Consider the following 22,297-nt stretch of genomic DNA (forward strand, 5'->3'; position numbering starts at 1 on the left):
GCTTCTCTTCAGTCTTTTGGGTTGGGCTGCCTTCAAGCCTGGAGGATGTATTTTCCTTTGCTTGCCAATAAAAGTGAGCTATAACGTTGGTCCGGCCGGCACTTCAAATTTTTGTTGCGGCCAGACAGAACTGAGGAAATTACACACTCCCCTGACAGTAGGATCTATTTTTATTTATTTCTATAAAAATAACGCTTGCCCAAACACTATTTATTTATATCCTTTTCCTGCTCATCTGCAATGGAAGCTTTTTATCATTTATCATGTGTTTCTATGTATGTCTTCTGTTTGCAGACTGTGTTCTATTTCCTATTGGCCTATTCCTATGCCAGTCTCATACTGGATAAGTCAGTTCCTTTTCTAAGAGTGTCTTGCTTATTCTCAGGGACTTACATTTCCATATACATTTTAGAATCAAATCTTACTTGGAGTTTGATTGAAATTGCCTAGATAGATAGGCAGTTGGCGGAGAGGGGAACAGGGGAGTTAATATTTTATAATATTGAGTCTTCCTACCAACATTCTGCTATATAATTCTTCTTTAATGTCTTTTATATTTTTGTTTCCTTGAAAATCTTGTGCTATATATATATATATATTTTTGTTGTTGTTGTTAGATTTAACCCAAGTGCTTTATATCCCTAACCTGTACTCTGTGGGAATTATTATTTTATTAATAGTTGCTTCTACTTGTTCCTTTATACAGACTTAGGAATAGAAGTATTTCAAGATAAAAGCATATGTTCTGTTTTAATTTTTCCTTAGGAATAACATTAAATCAACACTATCGACTTCTTAAAGTTATTTATATGCATTGCAGAATTTTTCTACAGACAAGGTTATACTAACTTCTGTTCTCTTAAAGACTGCCTTTTTAAGTGTGTCCTATTTTTTGCCTGTTATTGCCTATTGATAACTGAGACCTGGAATTAACTAGGCTTAATTTTATTTATGTTATTGCTCATAATATTGAATATTTTTCTCATGCTTATTAGCCTTTTTATTTCTCAGTTTTGATCTTTTGATGTCCTATCCCCATTTTTCTAATGAAGTTTTCTTTTTTCCTATTGAATTACAAAAACCATTAAAAATATAGACCATAATCATTTGCCATACATCAGAAATACACATACTAATGTGTTGTTTTTTTTTATTTTGTTAATAGTGATTTTAGTATAGAATTTTTTTCTTTTGGTCAGACACCAATCATGGGTATAAAAAGTTCAAACATAAGTAGAGAGCATTATAGGATTAAATATACATAGAGTGAAGAAAATTTCTAAAATTTAGAGGACAGAGTTATCTGAATTGAAGTTGCTAGCTTTACATGCTTTTATACTTGCCTTTTTTATTTGGCCCTCTCAGTAGAACTACCAGGTCAGCATTCTGGATAGGGACATGGTGCGTATAGATCAGTGGAATAATTGCAAGGGAATATAAGTGTTATGCTAGAAATAATCTTCGGGTCACCTAATCAAACAGACACTGACTCAAGAAATAGGAGCAGCATGAGTATAGAGGCAAGAATAAGAAAATATGATTAGAAAGGGATAATATTAAGTCATGTGGAGCAGAGGATTCTTGGTGTGAATAGCACAATGTAGAGTTGAACAGATTATGAGGAGCTACAAATTCCAGACTAAATAGCTTGAATTCTAGTCTGATTACCAGGGGCCATTGCCTTGGCCAAAATGAATATCTTCCAAAGAGGTGAATTTAGCATTTCGGCATAATAGCAGTGCGTTGCTTTTTTTTCCTTAGAGGTGGCCCAGCCGTGGATGGAGCCAAATCAAGGGACTTAACAGTCTGATAGTTTTATAGGCAGTGCCATCAGTATGAGACAAAGCACCACAGATATTTGAAGGGAACAGATTAAACATGCTTGCCACTCAGATAGGCTATGTGGTAGCTAATGCAAACCGCTCTGCTCTCTTGGAGCTGGGTCTCTTGGGAGCAGTTTTAAAAGTGTGGCTTAAATAGAGTCACTGTGAGTGGGTCTGTACAGGCCAGGCTCTGAAAATGTCATGTGGGAATCAGGCTGTTTTGTGTCAGAGAATAGATGACAATGTGAGAGCCAGAGTGTTGCATTTAAAAAGGAGAGAACATTCAATCCTTAAAGTGTTTAACATTATTTTTAACATTTCTTCAGAAATGAGTCTCTACTCCAAGATTGAAAATATTTGCATATTAGTTATGTGTTCTGAGTTCTGACATTTAGTGCATATTGCATTTAGAAATAACAAAGAAAACTTATAAAGGCATGTGGCAAGGTAAATCATCTGGACCTGGAGCTCAGGTCATCTTTACAAGGTGTCATCCTTTGGTATGCCAAGTAGATATGGTTGCAGAATGACCTTTCACACTTCTCACCTGCACAGTTACCAAAATCCGTAGAAGCTCAAGTTCATTATGTAAAATGATGTAGTATTTGCATATAACCTCCCTGATAGCTCAGTTGATAAAGAATCCACCTGCAATGCAGGAGACCCCGGTTTGATTCCTGGGTCAGGAAGATCCACTGGAGAAGGGAAAGGCTACCCACTCCAATATTCTGGCTTGGAGAATTCCATGGACTGTGTAGTCCATGGGCTCACAAAGAGTTGGACATGACTGAGCTACTTTCACTACACACGTCCTTTGGTATACTTTAAATTATCTCTAGAGTATTTATAATACCTAATACAATGTAAATAGTTGTCAGCATGTGGCAAGTTCAAGTTTTGGTTTTTGGAACTTTCTGGAATTAAAAAATTTTGTTCCTCAGATGATTGAATCTATGGATGTGGAACCCACAGACGAGGAGGGCTGACTGTATATGGTGTATGCACAAAGTAATGAACTTTCAAGATTCCTCCCAAATATTTATATATGTAAACAAGCTCTTGTTGCATCTTTTTTTTAAAATTTTTTTTTATTAGTTGGAGGCTAATTACTTCACAACATTTCAGTGGTCTTGTTGCATCTTAAATAGCAATTATAACAAAACAAAGTCTTTAGTTTGGAATCAGATAGTGCTGAATTCTAATATTAGGACTGTATAGTCTTCAGCAATCCATTTCAATCAAACCAAACCTCAGTGTATTATCAAACAATTATAATACATACCTACAGTGCTACTGAGAGGACTGAATAAGAAAGCATGTAAAGCAAAAGTCAGTGGTGCATGGTAGGTACACATCATACAACTTTTAGCATATTGCCTCATTGCAATGAATTATCACTGTTTTAACCTTCTATGAGATTTTCCCCTAATATATCTAAATAAAGGATCTTAGCATAATGAATGAACAAATAATAGAACTTACTTACTAAATAATAAGCTCCTTTTTATTCTGTTGTCAGATTGCATGTTTGAAAAATGTTTACCATTAGCTTACTCGAGAAGTCAATTTAAAATGTTAGGTCATCTTTTTTGAGCCCTTCTTACATAAAGGTGAATGTTCTTAGAATGGATTGCTCATCTTATTCCATAGCCTTTATGCTTAATGCTTTTTGATCACTTTCCAAATTCATATTGCAGAGACAGAGTACAAGCAGGCAGGTTGTAAAATCTGTCACCCCATTTATTTCCAGGCTTGGCTCAAATGAACTGTCCACCAAGTGAATACTGCCTTCGTACATCACAACTCAGAAAAAGGAGGTGACATCGTCCCATCAATAGTTTGCAGCAAGTAGCTGACCTCTACCAGAGTCTTCAAATACTTAGTTAGTTAGTTCAGTCGCTCAGTCATGTCCGACTCTTTGCGACCCCATGAATCGCAGCACGCAAGGCCTCCCTGTCCATCACATACTCCCGGAGTTTACTCAGACTCATGCCCATCGAGTCGGTGATGCCATCCAGTTGTCTCATCCTCTGTCATCCCCTTCTCCTCCTGCCCCCAATCCCTCCCAGCATCAGGGTCTTTTCTAATGAGTCAACTCTTCGCATGAGGTGGCCAAAGTATTGGAGTTTCAGCTTTAGCATCAGTCCTTCCAATGAACACCCAGGATTTATCTCCTTCAGGATGGACTGGTTGGATCTCCTTGCAGTCCAAGGGACTCTCAAGAGTCTTCTCCAATACCACAGTTCAAAAGCATCAATTTTTCGGTGCTCAGCTTTCTTCACAGTCTAACTCTCACATCCATACATGACCACTGGAAAAACCATGGCCTTGACCAGATGGACCTTTGTTGGCAAAGTAATGTCTCTGCTTTTTAATATGCTATCTAGGTTGGTCATAACTTTCCTTCCAAGGAGTAAGCGTCTTTTAATTTCATGGCTGCAGTCATCATCTGCAGTGATTTTGGAGCCCAAAAAAATAAAATCTGCCACATTTCCACTGTCTCCCCATCTATTTCCCATGAGGTGATGGGACCAGATGCCATGGTCTTAGTTTTCTGAATGTTAAGCTTTAAGCCAACTTTTTCACTCTCCTCTTTCACTTTCATCAAGAGGCTTTTTAGTTCCTCTTCACTTTCTGCCGTAAGGGTGGTGTCATCTGCATATCTTAGGTTATTGATATTTCTCCCAGCAATCTTGATTCCAACTTGTGCTTCTTCCAGCCCAGTGTTTCTCATGATGTACTCTGCACATAAGTTAAGTAAGCAGGGTGACACTATACAGCCTTGACGTACTCCTTGTCCCATTTGGAACCAGTCTGTTGTCTCATGTCCAGTTCTAACTGTTGCTTCCTGACCTGCATACAGGTTTCTCAAGAGGCATGTCAGGTGGTCTGGTATTCCCATCTTCTTCAGAATTTTCCACAGTTTATTGTGATCCACACAGTTGAAGGCTTTGGCGTAGTCAATACAACAGAAATAGATGTTTTTCTGGAACTCTCTTGTTTTTTCGATGATCCAGCGGATGCTCGCAATTTGATCTCTGGTTCCTTGGCCTTTTCTAAAACCAGCTTGAACATCTGGAAGTTCTCGGTTCACGTATTGCTGAAGCCTGGCTTGGAGAATTTTGAGTATTACTTTACTAGCGTGTGAAGGACTATTTATCAATGAAAATGAAATTTAACTTTAAAGAACAGAGATCAAACACGATGACAAGTATCCATATAAGTGTACCCCCCCAAATTGAGGGAGATATAAAAAATATAATCCCAGAAATATTTCACATGGCAAAAACAGCTATTGTTGAGGAAATCCTTAGCCTAACATATGCTCTTAAAGGGTAATTTTTATGTGATTCACTAAGTTTTGAATCCCAAACTCCCAGTATCTACCTGGTTCATTGCTGGGACTATTGTAGTGAGTCAGAAAATATTTAGGAGAAGTAATTTGGATATATAGCTCTCTTTTTTTAATTTGATGTCATTGCTTTAGAACCATAGATGCCTTAGAATTCTTTAAAAACATGGCATGTTGCACAAACACATAGTCTGTTTTCAAAAGTCCATAGAGTCTGTTTTCAAAGTCTCTGATAGGAGCACATTATAACCAAGAGTTGTTTAGAGTCTAAGTTCAACTGTAATGATTTTTAGATGCAGCAACAATATTACTATAGATTTTAATTAATATTCCCTGTTGTCATATTTACTACAGAATGCTAGACGTCCCTATTGCTTGGTTGCTCCAGGATATAATCCAGATCTTCAAATATTTTGCTTCTCAAGAAAACAAAATGTATTTCATTACTTATAAGGTTTTAATTACAGAACTCGCTTCAGCATTGTTTTTAGCAGCTAGTTCATAATAAAGTCAACTTCACTTTCACTACTACAAGAATAGCCATAAAAACAATCATATCACCATTGACCATGGATGTTGAAAGAATGGAACTGAAGACATGTGAAAAGAAAGCAGTCTTAGTGTAAGGAATTGTGAATCCACCTGTACCCTTGATTAGCTTAGGAACTTGTCCAGGACACCCAACATCTTTTATTTTTCAACTTCAAAGCACATCTGACTGCTCTTACAAGAAAATAGATTGCTTTTTATTGTTCAGTCACTAAGTGATGTCCCACTCTGTGATCCCGTGGAATGCAGCACACCAGGCTTCCCTGCCCTTCACCATCTCCCAGAGTTTGCTCAAACTCGTGTCCCTTGAGTCAGTGATGCCATCCAACCATCTCATCCTCTGTCACCCTCTTCTCTTCCTGCCCTTAATGTTTCCCAGCATCAGAGTCTTTTCAAATGAGTCACTGTTCACATTAGGTGTCAAAGTATTGGAGCTTCAGCATCATCCTTCCAATGAATATTCAGGGTTGATTTCCTTTAGGATTAACTGGTTCGATCTCCTTGCAGTCCAAGGAAATCTTAAGAGTCTTCTTCAGTACTACAATTCAAAAGCATCAGTTCTTCAGTGCTCAGCTTTCTTTATGGTCCAGCCATCACATCCTTACATGACTACTGGAAAAACCATAGCTTTGACAATATGGACATCTGTTGGCAAAGTGATCTCTCTGCTTTTTAATACCCTAAGTTTGCCATAGCTTTTCTTCCAAGGAGCAAGCGTCTTTTAATTTCATGACTGCAGTCACTGTCTGCAGTGATTTTGGAGCCCAAGGAAATAAAGTCTGTCACTCTTTCCAGTTTTTCCCCTTCTGTTTGCCATGAAGTTTGTTATTGGGTCCCATGATCTTTGTTTTTTGAATGCTGAATTTAAGCCAGCTTTTTCACTTTCCTCTGCCACCTTCATCAAGAGGCTCTTTAGTTCCTCTTCTCTTTCTGCCATTAAATTGGTATCATCTGCATGTCTGAGGTTGTTGATATTTCTCCCAGAAATCTTGATTCCAACTTATGATTCATCCAGCTCAGCGTTTCGCATGATACACTCTACATATAAGTTAAATAAGCAGGGTGACAATATACAGCCTTGACACACTCCTTTCCTAACTTGGAACCAGTCTGTTGTTTCACGTCCAATTCTAACTGTAACTTCTTGACCCGCATACAGGTTTCTCTGGAGGCAGGTAAGGTAGTTTGGTATTCCCATCTCTTGAAGAATTTTCCACAGTTTGTTGTGATCCACAGTCAAAAGCTTTGGCATAGTCAGTGGAGCAAAAGTAGATGTTTTAGGGGAATTCTCTTGCTTTCTCTATGATCGAGTAGGTGTTGGAAATTTGATCTCTGATTCCTCTGACTTTTCTAAATCCAGCTTGAACATCTGAAAGTTTTCAGTTCACATACTGCTAAAGCCTAGCTTAAAGGATTTTGAGCGTAATCTTGCTAGCATGTGAAATGAGCACATTTGTACAGTAGTTTGAACATTCTTTGGCATTTTCTTTCTTTTGGATTGAAGTGAAAACTAATCTTTTCCAGTCCTGTGGCCACTACTGAGTTTTTCAAATTTGGTAACATATTAAATACAGCACTTGCACAGCATCATCTTTTCGGATTTGAAATAGCTCAACTGGAATTCCATCACCTCCACTAGCTTTGTTCATAGTAGTGCTTCCTAAGGCTCACTTGACTTCGGATTCCAGAATGTCTGACTCTAGGTGAGTGATCACACCATCATGGTTATTTGGGTCATAAAGATCTTTTTTGTATAGTTCTTCTGTGTATTCTTGCCACTTCTTAATCTCTTCTGTTTCTGTTAGGTCCATACCATTTCTGTCCTTTATTGTGCCCATCTTTGCATGAAATATTCCCTTGGGTATCTCCAGTTTTCTTGAAAGATCTCTGTCTTTCCCATTCTATTGTTTTCCTTTATTTCTTTGCATTATTCACATAAAAAGGCTTTCTTATCTCTCTTTGCTTTTCTCTAGAACTCTGCATTCATTTGGGTATATCTTTCCCTTTCTCCTTTGCCCTTTGCTTCTCTTCTTTTCTCAGTTATTTGTAAGACCTCCTCAGATCTCATTACATATTAAAAATGGTTATGCTGCTGCTGTTGCTAAGTCGCTTCAGTTGTTTCTGACTCTGTGCGACCCCATAGATGGCAGCCCACCAGGCTGCTCCGTCCCCGGGATTCTCCAGGCAAGAATACTGGAGTGGGTTGCCATTTCCTTCTCCAATGCATGCATGCATGGTAAGTTGCTTCAGTCGTGTCCGACTCTGTGCAACCCCATAGACAGCAGCCCTCCAGGCTCCTCTGTCCACAGGATTTTCCTGGCAAGAATACTGGAGTGGGCTAAAAATGGTTATGAGATGAACACAATGTATTTTAAATAAATAACAACAATAGAAAATTTATATTGTTTGCAGTGTTCATTGTTGCTTTTAAATATTATAATAGACTTTCTCTTTTCTTTTTTTGGTTATCTTGAGAAAGAGAATTTATGATAACAGAATGAGTCCCTAACTTCTATATTTCATGGTTTTTAAAGGTGAAGATGATGAAATAGTACTTATGAATAGTTTAAAGACTACATTGTAATTAGCTAAATCAATATTTTGTACCTTGCATTTAAATGTATAGCTGAGTAAAAATGAGTCACAGATAGTTTGCTTTCATTTTTAATTATTTCATGCAAAGTTCTAAGAATATGTCCTGCTAACTGGTTTAATCTTAGAGTATGGTATTTTTCATTATTTTAGAAATAGAATAATGCATTAATGGTTTAATAGATAAATGCATTATAAATGCATTATAAATAGATAAATGCAATATAAATGCATTATAAATAGATAAATGCAAAATAGATAAATACATTAATGTTTGTGTATATATTAAACATAGGGTACCTATGTCATATACGTTAACTTGTGGATGAATGTGTTTATATATATGTCATTATTTTGAAAATGATTGAAAAATCTCTATGTATGTTTTACATCAACTGCGTTTTGTTTTTTTACCTTTTACTCTCTTTACCTATTTCTTCCACCCATCCCTTAGCCTCGATCTCTGGCAACCACCTGTCTGTTCCTTGTATCTACGAACTTAGATTTTTTATTTAAGATTTCATGTATAAGAGAGATCATAAGATAACTAATCTTTTTCTCTCTGACTTACTTCTCTTAGCATAATGCCCTTGAAGTCCATCCATGTTAATGCAGACAGCAAGATTTCCTTCTATCTTATGTATAAAATTTTTATATAATATTCCATTATTTATATATCTCCCATCTTATTTATCCATTCATCAATCTATGGACACAAGTTGTTTCCATATCTTGGCTATTGTAAATAATTCTGCATGAATATGGAATGCATATATCTTTCCAAGTTTGTGCTTTCATTTTCTTCAGATAAATACCCAAAAGGAGAATTTCTAGATCATATGGTAGTACTGTTTTTAATTGTTTGAGAAACCTCTACATTGTTTTCCATAGTGTCTACACCAATTTAAATTCCTACCAGTAATGCACAAGGCTTTCCTTTTCTCCGCTCCCTAGAAACACTTGCTATTTTTTGTCTTTTTGGTAACAGTCGTTCTAATAGGTGAGGTGATATCTCATTATGGTTTTGATTTGCATTTCCGTGATGATTAATGATATGGAGTATTTTTTTTTTCATGTGACTATTAGCCATCTGTATGTCTTTGGAAAAATATTTATTCAGATCATCTGCCCATTAAAAAAATCAAATTGTTGTTTTGCCATTGACTTGTATGAGTTATTTATATATTTTGGATATTAGCCCCTTATCAGCTATGTGATTTTAACATATTTTCTCCCATTCAGTAGATTGCTTTTTCATTTTGTTGATGGTTCCCTTTGCTTTGCAGAAGCCTTTTATTATTATGTAGTCCCACTTATTTTTGTTTTTATTGCTTTATTTTGTGTCAGGTTCAAAAATCATCACTAACACCTGTATCAAAGAACTTAATACCTAAGTTTTCTTCCAGATGTTTTATATTTTTGGATCTTATGTTCAAGTCTTTTATCCATTTTGAGGTAATTTTCAGTATGGTGTAAGACACTGGTCAAGTTTCATTGTTTTTAATGTGGCTGTCCAGTTTTCCCAAAACCACTTATTGAAGAGACTCATCTTCTCCATTGACTTCCCTTGGTTTCTATGTTGTTAGCTAATTGGCCCTATTGGAACAGGTTTATTTCTGGGCTCTCCATGCTGTCCCATTGGTCTTTGTGTCTCAAAGGTCCAGAGCAAGGCAAGAATGCCCAATCTCACCACTTCTGTTCAACATAGTATTATAAGTCTTGGCTAGAGGATGAGTTTTTTAAAGAAATAGAAATCTATGAGTACCAGGTCCAGATGTTTCACTTGTGAATTCAACCAAACATTTAAGGAAGAAATTATACCAATTCTGTACAATCTCTTTCAGAGTCTGATCAAACAGAATACTTTCTAACTTACTTTATGAGCCCAGCATTACCCTAATACCAAAACATATAAACACACTGCAAGAAAAGAAAGCTATGGCCTAATAATTCTCATGAACATAGATATAAATATCATTTAAAAATTAGCAAATTAAATCTAACAATCAATAAAAAGAATTATATAAAGGTGGTATTTATCCCAGGTATTGAAGGCTCACTGAACATTTAAAGTCAGTTAATGTAATCCATCACAGCAAAGGGCTAAAGAAGAAAAATCACATAATCATATCAATAGATAGAGAAAAAGCATTTGGCAGAATTTAATACCCATTCATGATAAAAACTCTGAATAAACTAGAAATAGAAGTGAATTTCCTTACCTTGATTAAAAATATATAGAAAACATACAGCTAACTCTATGTGATCAATATAATGATCAATGCAAAGAAATAGAGGAAAACAATAGAATGGGAAAGACTAGAGATCTCTTCAAGAAAATTAGAGATACCAAGGGAACATTTCATGCAACGATAGGCACAATAAAGGACAGAAATGGTATGGACCTAACAGAAGCAGAAGTTATTAAGAAGATGTGGCAAGAATACACAGAAGAACCATACAAAAAAGATCTTCACGACCCATATAATCACGATGGTGTGATCACTCACCTTGAGCCAAACATCCTGGAATGTGAAGTCAAGTGGGCCTTAGGAAGCATCACTACGAACAAAGCTAGTGAGGTGATGGAATTCCAGTTGTGCTATTTCAAATCCTAAAAGATGAAGCTGTGAAAGTGCAGCCCTCAATGTGCCAGCAAATCTGGAAAACTCAGCAGTGGCCACAGGACTGGAAAAGGTCAGTTTTCATCCCAATCCCAAAGAAAAGCAATGCCAAAGAATGCTCAGACTACTGCACAATTGCACTCATGTCACACGCTAGTAGTAATGCTCAAAATTCTCCATGCCAGTCTTCAACAGTATGTGAACCGTGAACTTCCAGATGTTCAAGCTGGATTTACAAAAGGCAGCAGAGCCAGAGATCAAACTGCCAACATCCTTTGGATCATCAGAAAGGCAAGAGAGTTCCAGAAAAACATTTGCTTTATTGACTATGCCAAAGCCTTTGACTATGTGGACCACAATAAACTCTAGAAAATTCTTAAAGAGCTGGGAATACCAGATCACCTGACTTGCCTCCTGAGAAATCTGCATGCAGGTCAGGAAGCAACAGTTAGAACTGGACAGACTGGTTCCAAATAGGAAAAGGAGGATGTCAAGGCTGTCTATTGTCGCCTTATTTAACTTATATGCAGAGTACATCATGCAAAATGCCAGGCTGGATGAATCATAAGCTGGAATCAATTTTGCCAGGAGAAATATCAATAAGCTCATATGCAGATGACACCATCCTTAAGGCAGAAAGCAAAGAAGAGGTAAAGAGCCTCTCGATGAAAATGAAAGAGGAGGGTGAAAAGCTGGCTTAAAACTCAGCATTAAACAAGCTAAGGTCACACCATCTGGTCCCATCACTTAATGGCAAATAGATGGGAAAACAGTGAGAGACTTTATTTCTGGGGGCTGCAAAATCACTGCAGATGGTGACTTCAGCCATGAAATTAGAAGACGCTTGCCCCTTGGAAGAAAAGCTATGTCCAACATAGCCAGCATATTAAAAAGCAGAAATATTGCTTTTTGCTGACAAAGGTCCATCTAGTCAAAGCTGTGGTTTTTCCAGTAGTCATGTAAGGATGTGAGAGTTGAACTATAAAGAAAGCTGAGCGCCGAAGAATTGATGCTTTTGAATTGCGTTTTGGAGAAGACTTTTGAGTCCCATGGACTGCAAGGAGATCCAACAAGTTCATCCTAAAGGAACTCAGTCCTGAATATTTATTGAAAGGACTGATGCTGAAGCTGAAACTTCAATACTTTGGCCACCTGATGCAAAGAACTGACTCATTTGAAAAGACCCTGATGCTGGGAAAGATTGAAGGCAGGAGGAGAAGGGGACAACAGAGGATGAGATGGTTGTATGGCATCACCAACTCTATGGACATGAGTTTGAGTGAGCTCCATTGGTGATGGACAGGGAAACCTGGCATGCTGCAGTCCATGGGGTCACAAAGAGTTGGACACGACTGAGCAACTGAACTGAACACTATGTTTAATAATAAGATTAAAGCTTTCTCATTAAGATCAGGAAAAAAAGCATGTTCCCTTTCACCACTGCTTTTCAACATTGTGCTGGAATTACTAGATAATTAATACAAGCAAAGGAAAGAAGTTATGCATATTTATCTATATGCTGTGTGCTAAGTCACTTCAGTCGTGTCCGATCCGTTGTGACCCTATGGATTGTAGCCTTCCAGGATCCTCTGTCCATGGGATTTCCCAGGCGAGAATACTGGAGTGGTAGAGAACAAGATGGCGGAAGAGTAGGTGGATGTGGAGTACATCTCTTTCCATGGATACATCAGGAATACACCTTCAGACACAGAAGTGCATGCAGAACACCTGCTGAGAGCAGACAGGAGTACCTGACCAGTGGGAAGAATATATAGATCCGCACAAAGCTCGGTAAGACAAAGGAACTAGGGGAAAAGACAGGAATGTTAGAAGGACTTGACCTGCCCTCTGTGGGTGGGGGAACTGAAGCAGGGGTCTGATCCCCACATTGGGGCACTTGTCTGAGTCAGAGGAGAAACGTTTAAGGCTGAGAGTGAAACCGCTGATCTGTGGCAGCCTAAATGCAATGAAAATCAGACAGTTTTTGCTACAGCCATATGTACCCCGGACAGGGATGTAAGTCCCCTAGAAAGCACAGCAGATTGGAAGCTGGAGCTTAGGGATTGTGGAGCAATCCCAGGGCGAGGGCTGCTGTTGACTACAGAGAGACAGATAGAGGGGGTGTGAGGGAGGAGATTGTACTGGGAAATGTCTGTGGAGGAAAGCCAGGCAGCCACGGAAGCAAGGCAATACTGCTGAATCACACGTAGAGGGTGGAGCCATCACCATAACCTCTCTCTCCCCACATGCCAGCATCAGCAGCTGAACAATAGGCTGGCCCATCAAGCGCCTGATGCACCCAAACTACAGGGTAAGACTCCACCCAGGGTGCTCCTTTAAGTAACTGATGTGACAAACTACAGAGTAGGACCCCACCCAGGGTGCCTCTGTAAGTGCCTGATGTGCCAATTTATAGAACAGGACCACAGCCGGGGGCCCCTCTATGTGCATGACGCATGGAACAACAGAGAAGAACCCCAGGCAAGGGAGCCCTCTTAAGTGCCTGAGTGGGGGGAGCTATGGAGAAAGATTGGCCAAAGAGGCCTTCTGATTGCCAACTACAGGAGGCTTGAAAAAAGACTGATAGGGCCATAACTCAGGTGGCAGAGGCAGTCCGTGTCCCTGCACACTTGGCACTGCCAGGGTCCCCGCAACCCAAGCAGCTGTGCCACCTTCACAACCCTTACTGGGGCAGAGCTGCCACAGGCAAAAAAAGTCTTTGGTCTATGCATACGGGTCATATCTAACTCTTTGCGACCCTGTGGACTATGGCCTGCTTGGCTTCTCTGTCAAGGGGGTTCTCCAGGTAAGAATACTGAAGTGTATTGTCCAATATTGATTGCCACACCCTTCTAGAACACTATATTTCCTGCTACCCTAGCCGTCAACCCCCCGAGTACCTGGTGCTGCCATAATCCCTGCGACCCAAGCAGCTGTACCACCTCCACTGCACCTGGCCCTCACTGGGGAAGACCCAAGCCCTCCAGGGAAGCCTCAGGAGCAAACCAACCCCAGAGGTGGAAATAAAGCCACAATAGAAACGCAGGGGCAGTGTGTCTAAGGAAGAAGACTCAAAACCTTCCCACCAACTGTACAAGCTGCAGATTAAATCCACTTGATCAACTAGGCAGATTCTGTGTCTATGGAATATATATGAGGACATTGAGAGCTCCCAAAAAAGAACACGCACTGGTTCTGAGGGCTGTGGACATTGGAGGCGAGAAAACACCAGGAATAGGACTAGATTAGAATCTGAGCTGCCCGCACAGCAGGTCCAGAGACCAGCAGAGTGCTGGGGGGCGTCTTAGGGAAATGAGGTGGACTGTGACTCCCAGCGAGGGAAAGGACTTTGACAGCAGTGTCTCAAGAAAACATTTATCATTCTTACGTCTTGACTTGTGCTGTAGATTCTTTGGGATCTCCCCCCCCCCCCCCCACCGTTGTAGTTGTCGATTTTATTAGCACTAGTTAAGCTCTTGAGTTTCTTTTTTTTTTAGTCACACTTTTTATTGTTATTATAAACCTCTGCCTCTATGTTGGGCTTTTGCATTTCTGTGGAGTTTTCCTTTTTTTTTTTTAACCTTCCTTTTTTTCTCTCTTTTAATTTTTAATTTTTAAAACCTATCATTATTCTTTCTACATTTATTCCTTTGTTTGCTCTTCCTACTGTTCTTTCCCCCTTGCAGTTAATCTTTAATATATATCTCTTCTTTATCTACTTCTATTTAACTTTGCATGTCTATTCTTTCATTTCTTTACTTTCCTTTCCTCTCAACATATTTGTTAGTTTTGTTTTCATTTCTTTATTCCCCACTTGGCACCTTGCTTTAGTTTTGTTTTCCAGTTTGCGCTTCAGTTTGTTTTGTTCTTAACTGGTAGATACAATTCTTGGTTTCCTTTGTTCACTGGATCAATCTATTGTACTTTATTTTTGTTGGACTGTTTTGATTTTGCTTATGGTTATATATGTATATGTGTATATTATGTTATTTTAATTATTATTTGCCTGATTTTGTAGCTGCCATTTGTCTGGGGTTCATCTTTGGTTTCTCGTTTTGGGGTATTTGTTTTAATCTCACTTAATGCCATAACAAACCACTTGTGGAATCTTCATTCATGACCAGAGATCAAGCCCCAAACCTTTGGAGTGAGAACACTGACTACCAGTCCAAGACCCTAGACTACCAGAGAACTAACCCTAGGGAGTATCAAATAGTGGGAACTCACACAAAAGAAACCACTTGAATACAAGACCAAGTATCACCCGACCATCAGTAGCACCCTGTGCAGGATGCCTCATCTAAACAACAAACAAAACAGAAATACAAACAAAATCATCAGCAGACAGGATTACCACCTCACTCAGCCTTGACCATCAGAGGAAAATCAATCAATCAAACAAACAAATCTCATTACAAATCTCACCCTATATGAAGCTTACACAGACCACTGAACCAACCTTAGGAGAGCAGAAACCAAAAGGAAGAAAGATTTCAGGCTTGAGGCCTGGGAAAGGGAGACCTCAAACACAATAAGTTTAAAAAAAATAACGGAAAGGCAGAGAAATGCTGCACAAATAAAGGAAAAAACTAGAAACACAGAAGTCCAAATAAATGAAGAGGAAATAGGCAAACTGCCTGAAAAAGAATTCAGAATAATGATAGTAAAGATCAAAAGCCTTGAAAACAAAGTGGGAAAAGTGCAAGAATCAATTAGCAAAGATCTTGAAGAATTAAAGAATAAGCATACAGAGACAAGTAACACAATTACTGAAATTAAAAATACTCTAGAAAGAATCAACAGAAGAATATCTGAAGCAGAAGAACGAATCAGTGAGCTGGAAGGTAAAATGGTGGAAATAACTTCTGAAGAGCAGAATAAAGTAAAAAGAATGAAAAGAACTGAGAATAGTCTCAGAGACCTCTGGGACAATGTCAAAAGCACCAACATTCGAATCATAGGGGTCCCAGAAGCAGAAGAGAAAAAGAAAGCATATGAGAAAATTTTTGAAGAGATTATACTTGACAGTTTCCCCAACATGGAAAAAGAAATAGTCAATCAAGTCCAAGAGATATAAAGAGTCCCTTACAGGATAAACCCAAGAAGAAACACGCTAAGACACATACTAATCAAACAAAGACTAAACACAAAGAAAGCATATTAAGAGCAGCAAGGGAAAAGCAACAAGTAACATAAAAGGGAAACCCCATATGCTTAACTGCTGATCTTTCAGCAGAAACTCTGCAGGCCAGAAGGGAATGGCAGGATATATTTAAAGTACTGAAAGGGAAGAATCTACAACCAAACTCACAGTACCCAGCAAGGATCTCATTCTAAATTGATGGAGAAATAAAAATCTTTCAGATAAGCAAAAGTTAAGAAAATTCAGTACCACCAAACTAGCTTTACAACAAATGTTAAAGGGACTTTTATAGTCAAGAAATATGAGAAGAAAAAAGATCTACAAAATCAACCCCAAACAATTAAGAAAATGGCAATAAGAATATATATATCAGTAATTACTTTAAATGTAAATGGATTAAATGCTCCAACCAGAAGAGACTGACTGGCTGAATGGATACAAAAGCAAGACCCATATATATGCTGTCTACAAGAAACCCATTTCAGACCTAAAGACACAAATAGATTGAAAGTGAGAGGATGGAAAAATATATCCATGTAAATGGAAAGCAAAAGAAAGCTGGAGTAGCAATCCTTATATCAGACAAAATAGACCTTAAAATAAAGAAGATTACAAGAGACAAGGAAGGACACTACCTAATGATCAAGGGATCAATCCAAGAGGAAGACATAACAATTGTAAAATCTATGCACCCAGCATAGGAGCACCTCATTGTGCAAGACAAACACTAACAGACATTAAGGAGAAATTGACAGTAACACAATAATAGTAGGAGACTTTAACCTACACTCACACTAATGGACAGACCATCAAAACAGAAAATTAATAAGGAAAAAAGTCTTAACTGATACATCAGATGACCTTCTTCTCAAGTGCATATGGAACATTCTCGAGGATAGACCACAGCTTGGGTCACATAGCAAACTTCAGTAAATGTTAGAAAATTAAAATCATAGCAAGCATCTCTTATTACAATGCTATGAGACCAGATATCAATTATAAGAAAAAAAACTGTAAGAAACACAGACACATGGAGATTAAACAAGTTTCTTAAACAACAGGTTACTGAAGAAATCACAAGGGAAATCAGAAGAGTTCTAGAAACAAATGACAATGAAAACATGACAACTCAAAACCTATGGGATGCAGCAAATGGATAACCTGGAAGAAATTGACAGGTTCTTAGAAAAGTTCAGTCTTCCAAGACTGAACTAGGAGGAAATAGAGATTATGAACAACCCAATTACAAGCACTGAAATTGAAACTGTGATAAAAAATCTCCCGAAAAACAAAACCCAGGATCAGATGGCTTCACAGGAGAATTCTATCAAACATTTAGGGAAGAGCTAATGCCTATCCTTCTAAAACTCTTTCAAAAAAATTGCAGAGGAAGGAACACTTCCAAACTCATTCTACAAGGTGACCATCACCCAGATACCAAAGCCAGATAAAGACAACACAAAAAGAATTAAAACTACTGGCCAACATCACTGATGAACATAGATGCAAAAATCCTTAAAATTTTAGCAAACAGAATCAGCAACACATCAAAAAGCTTATACACCAGGATCAAGTTGGGTTTCTCCCAGCTTGATGCAAGGATTCTTCAATATATGCAAATCAATCAATGTGATACACCATATTAACAAATTTAAAGATAAAAACCCTATGATAATCTCAATAGATGCAGAAAAGGCCTTTGACAAAATTCAGCACCCATTTATGATTAAAACTCTTCAAAAAAATGGGCATAGAAGGAACCTGCCTCAACCTAGTAAAGGCCATATATGATAAGTCTACAGAAAACATTATTCTTGATGGTGAAAAACTGAAAGTATTCCCCCTAAGATCAGGAACAAGACAAGGGTGTCCACTTTCACCACTGTTATTCAACATAGTTTTGGAAGCCCTAACTACAGCAATCAGAGAAGAAAAAGAAATGGAATTCAATCAGAAAAGAAGTAAAGTTCTCACTGTTTGCAGATGACATGATACTGTACATAGAAAACCCTAAAGACAATATGGGAATATTACTAGAGCTAATCAGTGAATTTAGCAAAGTTGCAGGATACAAAATCATTACACAGAAATCACTTGTATTTCTAAACACTAACAATGAAAAATCAGAAACAAATTAGGGAATCAATTCCATTCACCCTGCAACAAAAAGAAATATCTAGGAATAAACTTACCAAAGGAAACAAAAGAACTGTACACAGACAATTACAAGACACTAATGAAAGAAATCAAAGATGACATAAACATGTTCCTGGGTAGGAAGAATCAATATAGTGAAAATGACTATACTACCTAATGCAATCTACAGATTCAGTGCAATCCCTATCAAATTACCAATGGCATTTTTCACAGAACTGGAAGCAAAAATTTCACAATCCATACGGAAACACAAAAGACCCAAAGCAGTCTTAAGAAAGAAGAATGGAGTTGGAGGAATCAACCTTCCTGACTTCAGACTATACTACAAAGCTGTAGTCACCAAGACAGTATGGTCCTGGCACAGAAATAGAAATATAGACCAATGGAACAAGATTGAAAGCCCAGAAATAAACCCATGCACCTATGAGTACCTTATTTTTTACAAAAGAGGCAAGAATGTACAATGGGGCAAAGACATCCTCTTCAATAAGTGGTGCTGGGAAAACTGGACAGCTACATGCAAAAGAATGAAATTGGAACACTTCCTAACACCATACACAAAGATAAACTCAAAATGGATTAAAGACCTAAATGTAAGACCAGAAACTATAAAACTCTTAGAGGAAAACATAGGCAGAAAACTCGATGACATAAATCAAAGCAAGATCCTCTATGACCCACCTCCTAGAGAAATGGAAATAAAAACAAAGGTAAATAAGTGGGACCCGATTAAACTTAAAGGTTTTTGCACAGCAAAGGAAACTATGGGAGAAAATAATAGCAAATAAAACAACTGACAAAGGATTAATTTCCAAAATATACAAGCAGCTCATAGAACTCAATACCAGGAAAACAAACAGCCCAATCAATAAGTGGGGAAAAGACCTAAACAGACATTTCTCTGAAGAAGGCATACAGATGACTAACAAAACATGAAAAGATGCTCAGCATAGCTAATTATTAGAGAAATGCAAGATCAAAACTACAATGAGACATCACCTCACACTGGTCAGAATGGCCACCATCAAAAAGTCTACAAATAGATTCTGGAGAGGGTGTGAAGAAAAGGGAACACTCTTGGACAATTGGTGGGAATATAAATTGATACAGCCACTATGGAAAACAGTATGGAGATTCCTTAAAAAACTAGGAGTAAAACCACCATATGACCCAGCAATCCCACTCCTAGGCATATATCCTGAGAAAACGAAAATCGAAGACATGTATCCCATTGTTTACTGCAGCACTGTTTACAGTAGCTAGAACATGGAAGCAAGCTAGATGTCCATCAACAGATGAATGAATAAAGAAGTTATGGTACATATATACACAATGGAATATTCAGTTCAGTTCAGTTCTGTTGCTCAGTCGTGTCCAACTCTTTGCAACCCCATGAATCACAGTATGCCAGGCCTCCCTGTCCATCACCAACTCCCAGAGTTTACTCAAACCCATGGAATATTACTCAGCCATAAAAAGGAATGCCTTTGAGTTAGTTCTAATGAGCTGGATGAACCTAGAGCCTATTATACAGAGTGAAGTAAGTCAGAAAGAGAAAGACCGGGAGAGGGAAGGAGAGGGTGATTTGTATGGAGAGAGTAACATGGAAACTTACACTACCAGTAAATTAGATAGCCAATGGGAATTTGCTGTATGTCTCAGGAAACTCAAACAGGGCTCTTTATCAACCTAGATAGGTGGGATGGGGAGGGAGATGGGAGGGAGGTTCAAAACGGAGGGGATATATGTATACCTATGGTTGATTCATGTTGAGGTTTGACAGAAAACAACAAAATTCTGTAAAGCAAGTATCCTTCAGTTAAAAATAAATAAGTAAAAAGAATACTGGAGTGGATTGTCATTTCCTCCTCCAGGGGTTCTTCCTGATGCTAATATCAAATTCCTCTCTTATGTCTCCTGCATTGGCAAGTGGGTTCTTTACCACTAGCACCACCTGGGAAGCCCACAATTATCTATATAGGAAATCCAAAATAGACAAAAATCTCCTGTAGCCGATAAGAAATTATAAAAAGGTTGCAGGACATAAGAATGAATATTAACACGGCCCTGCAGATGCTGGACTTGCCGGCACCACGGGTGCCGCTGCCCTGCTGCGCCCATGCTGTTGGGGCAGAGAGGAAGCGGCTATTTCTACGCTCAGTGCTCAGAACTGTGGGCACTTAAGAATGGTTTGTAGCCCTCGGAGCCCCTTGTTCCCACGTGCGCCGAAGAGAAGGCGGGGGAGGACTGAGTGAGCCGACAGGCACGCGGCAAGCTTGGGTCCGGCGGGATTGAGCCGGAGAAAGTCCGCTGGAAATGATGGTTCTGTCAGTCTGTGTGGGAGGACTGTTTAGGAGTCCTTGAGCACCTGTCGCGCCTCCCTGACTGAGGGCTGCTGAGCTGCTGTCCTACGCCACCCGGCCCACGAGTGCTCCCGCCCCTAGTGCCTGGAATAAGGAGTCCCTTGAGGGAAGGCCAGAGGATTCCGTTGACGGCTCTGCTGCAAAAAAACAGGGTTTGGGAGGAATCGCTGATTAGATTAAAAAAAAAAAAAGGAATGAATATTAAAAAGTCATCCACTTTCTTATATACCAGTGATAAACAAACATCTGATTAAAAAAAATTATGATCCAAAATATACAAAACACATTGAGCACTCAACAGTAAAAAAACAAAAAACCCACTTTTAAAATGAGCCAAAGATCTTAACAGAAACTTAAAAGATTACAGATAACAAACAAGCATATAAAAACATCCTTAACATATGCCTTATGGGAAATGCAAATTAAAACGACAATGAGATACTACTACACACACATAAGAATGGCCAAAATCCAGAACATGGACATCACCAAATGCCTACAAAGGTGTGGAGCAACAGGAACATTCCCTCATTTCTGGTAGGAATGCAAATCAGCTCAGCCACTTTGGAAGACACTAAATATACACTTATTGTAAGATCCAACAGTTGTTATTTTTGGTATTTGACCCAAAGAGTTGAAAACTAAAGTCCACAAAAGCCTCCATGTGGATGTCTCTAACAGCTTTATTCAAAATTGCCAAAACCAGGAGAAACCATGATGTCCTTTAGTAGGTAAATGTATAAATACACTGTAATATCTCCAAACCGTGGAATATTATTCGCTGCTAAAAATAAATGAGCTATCAAGCCATAAAAAGACAGAGGATTACTAAGTAGAAGCCAATATGAAAAGGCTAGGTACAGTATGCTTCAAATTATATGTATATACATACTACATGATGTATGATACCAGTTTCTGGAAAAGACAAGACTATGGCAGCACTAAAAAGACTGGCAGTTGACAGAGGCTGGGGGAGAGAAGGATAAATAGATGAAGTACAAAAGATTTTTAGAGCAGTGCAAGTACATGTAATACGATAATGATGGATTATTGCACATTTGTCCAAACCCATACAATCTACATATTCATAGAAAATACAATACCAAGAGGGAACTCTAATGTAAACTGTGAACTTTGGATGATTGTGGTGTATCACTGGAGGTTCATTAGTTGTATCAAATGTGTCACTCTGGTGGGGCACGTTGACAATGGGGAGGTTATGACTGTATGGGCTTAGCAGATACATGGGAAATACATGTATACATTCTACTCAGTTAGGCTGTGAGCCTAAAACTGTGCTGATAAAGTCTTTCAGAAAAATAAATCATCTGTTTTCTTTATAGTCTCTACATTTAGTATCATATTTAGAAAAGAATTTCTCATACCAAGATAATATAAATATTATTTATTTTTATTAGTATTTGCAGTAATCTTGTGGTTTTATTTTCTACATTTAAGTAATTATTTTACCTGATAATTATTTTGGTAAATATATGATGAGATAGAGAGGTAAATTAACTTTCCCCAAATGTACTACTAGATTCTTTTGAATAATCTATACTTTTCCAGTTGATTTAAGTGTATTTTTATCTTATGCTGAATTTTTATGCATTCTTATACCTGTTCTTTTATTATATTTTTAAAATTAATTAACTTATTGAATGAAAGATTCTTTAATTGTATAGTACTTTAAA

General features: G+C 38.1%; 1 protein-coding gene and 1 non-coding gene across 2 annotated transcripts in view; both read left to right on the forward strand.

Annotated features, from left to right (window-relative positions):
* DNAH14 (dynein axonemal heavy chain 14) overlaps window positions 1–22,297 on the forward strand; it is a 324,938-nt gene that overhangs the window by 15,349 nt on the left and 287,292 nt on the right. The window lies entirely within an intron of this gene.
* On the forward strand, window positions 20,313–20,442 carry LOC136170135 (small nucleolar RNA SNORA43). The gene has a single exon (XR_010663576.1). It is a non-coding gene; the product is annotated as a small nucleolar RNA SNORA43 (small nucleolar RNA).

This window comes from Muntiacus reevesi, chromosome 5, assembly GCF_963930625.1.
Source record: "Muntiacus reevesi chromosome 5, mMunRee1.1, whole genome shotgun sequence".
Lineage (NCBI taxonomy): Eukaryota > Metazoa > Chordata > Mammalia > Artiodactyla > Cervidae > Muntiacus > Muntiacus reevesi.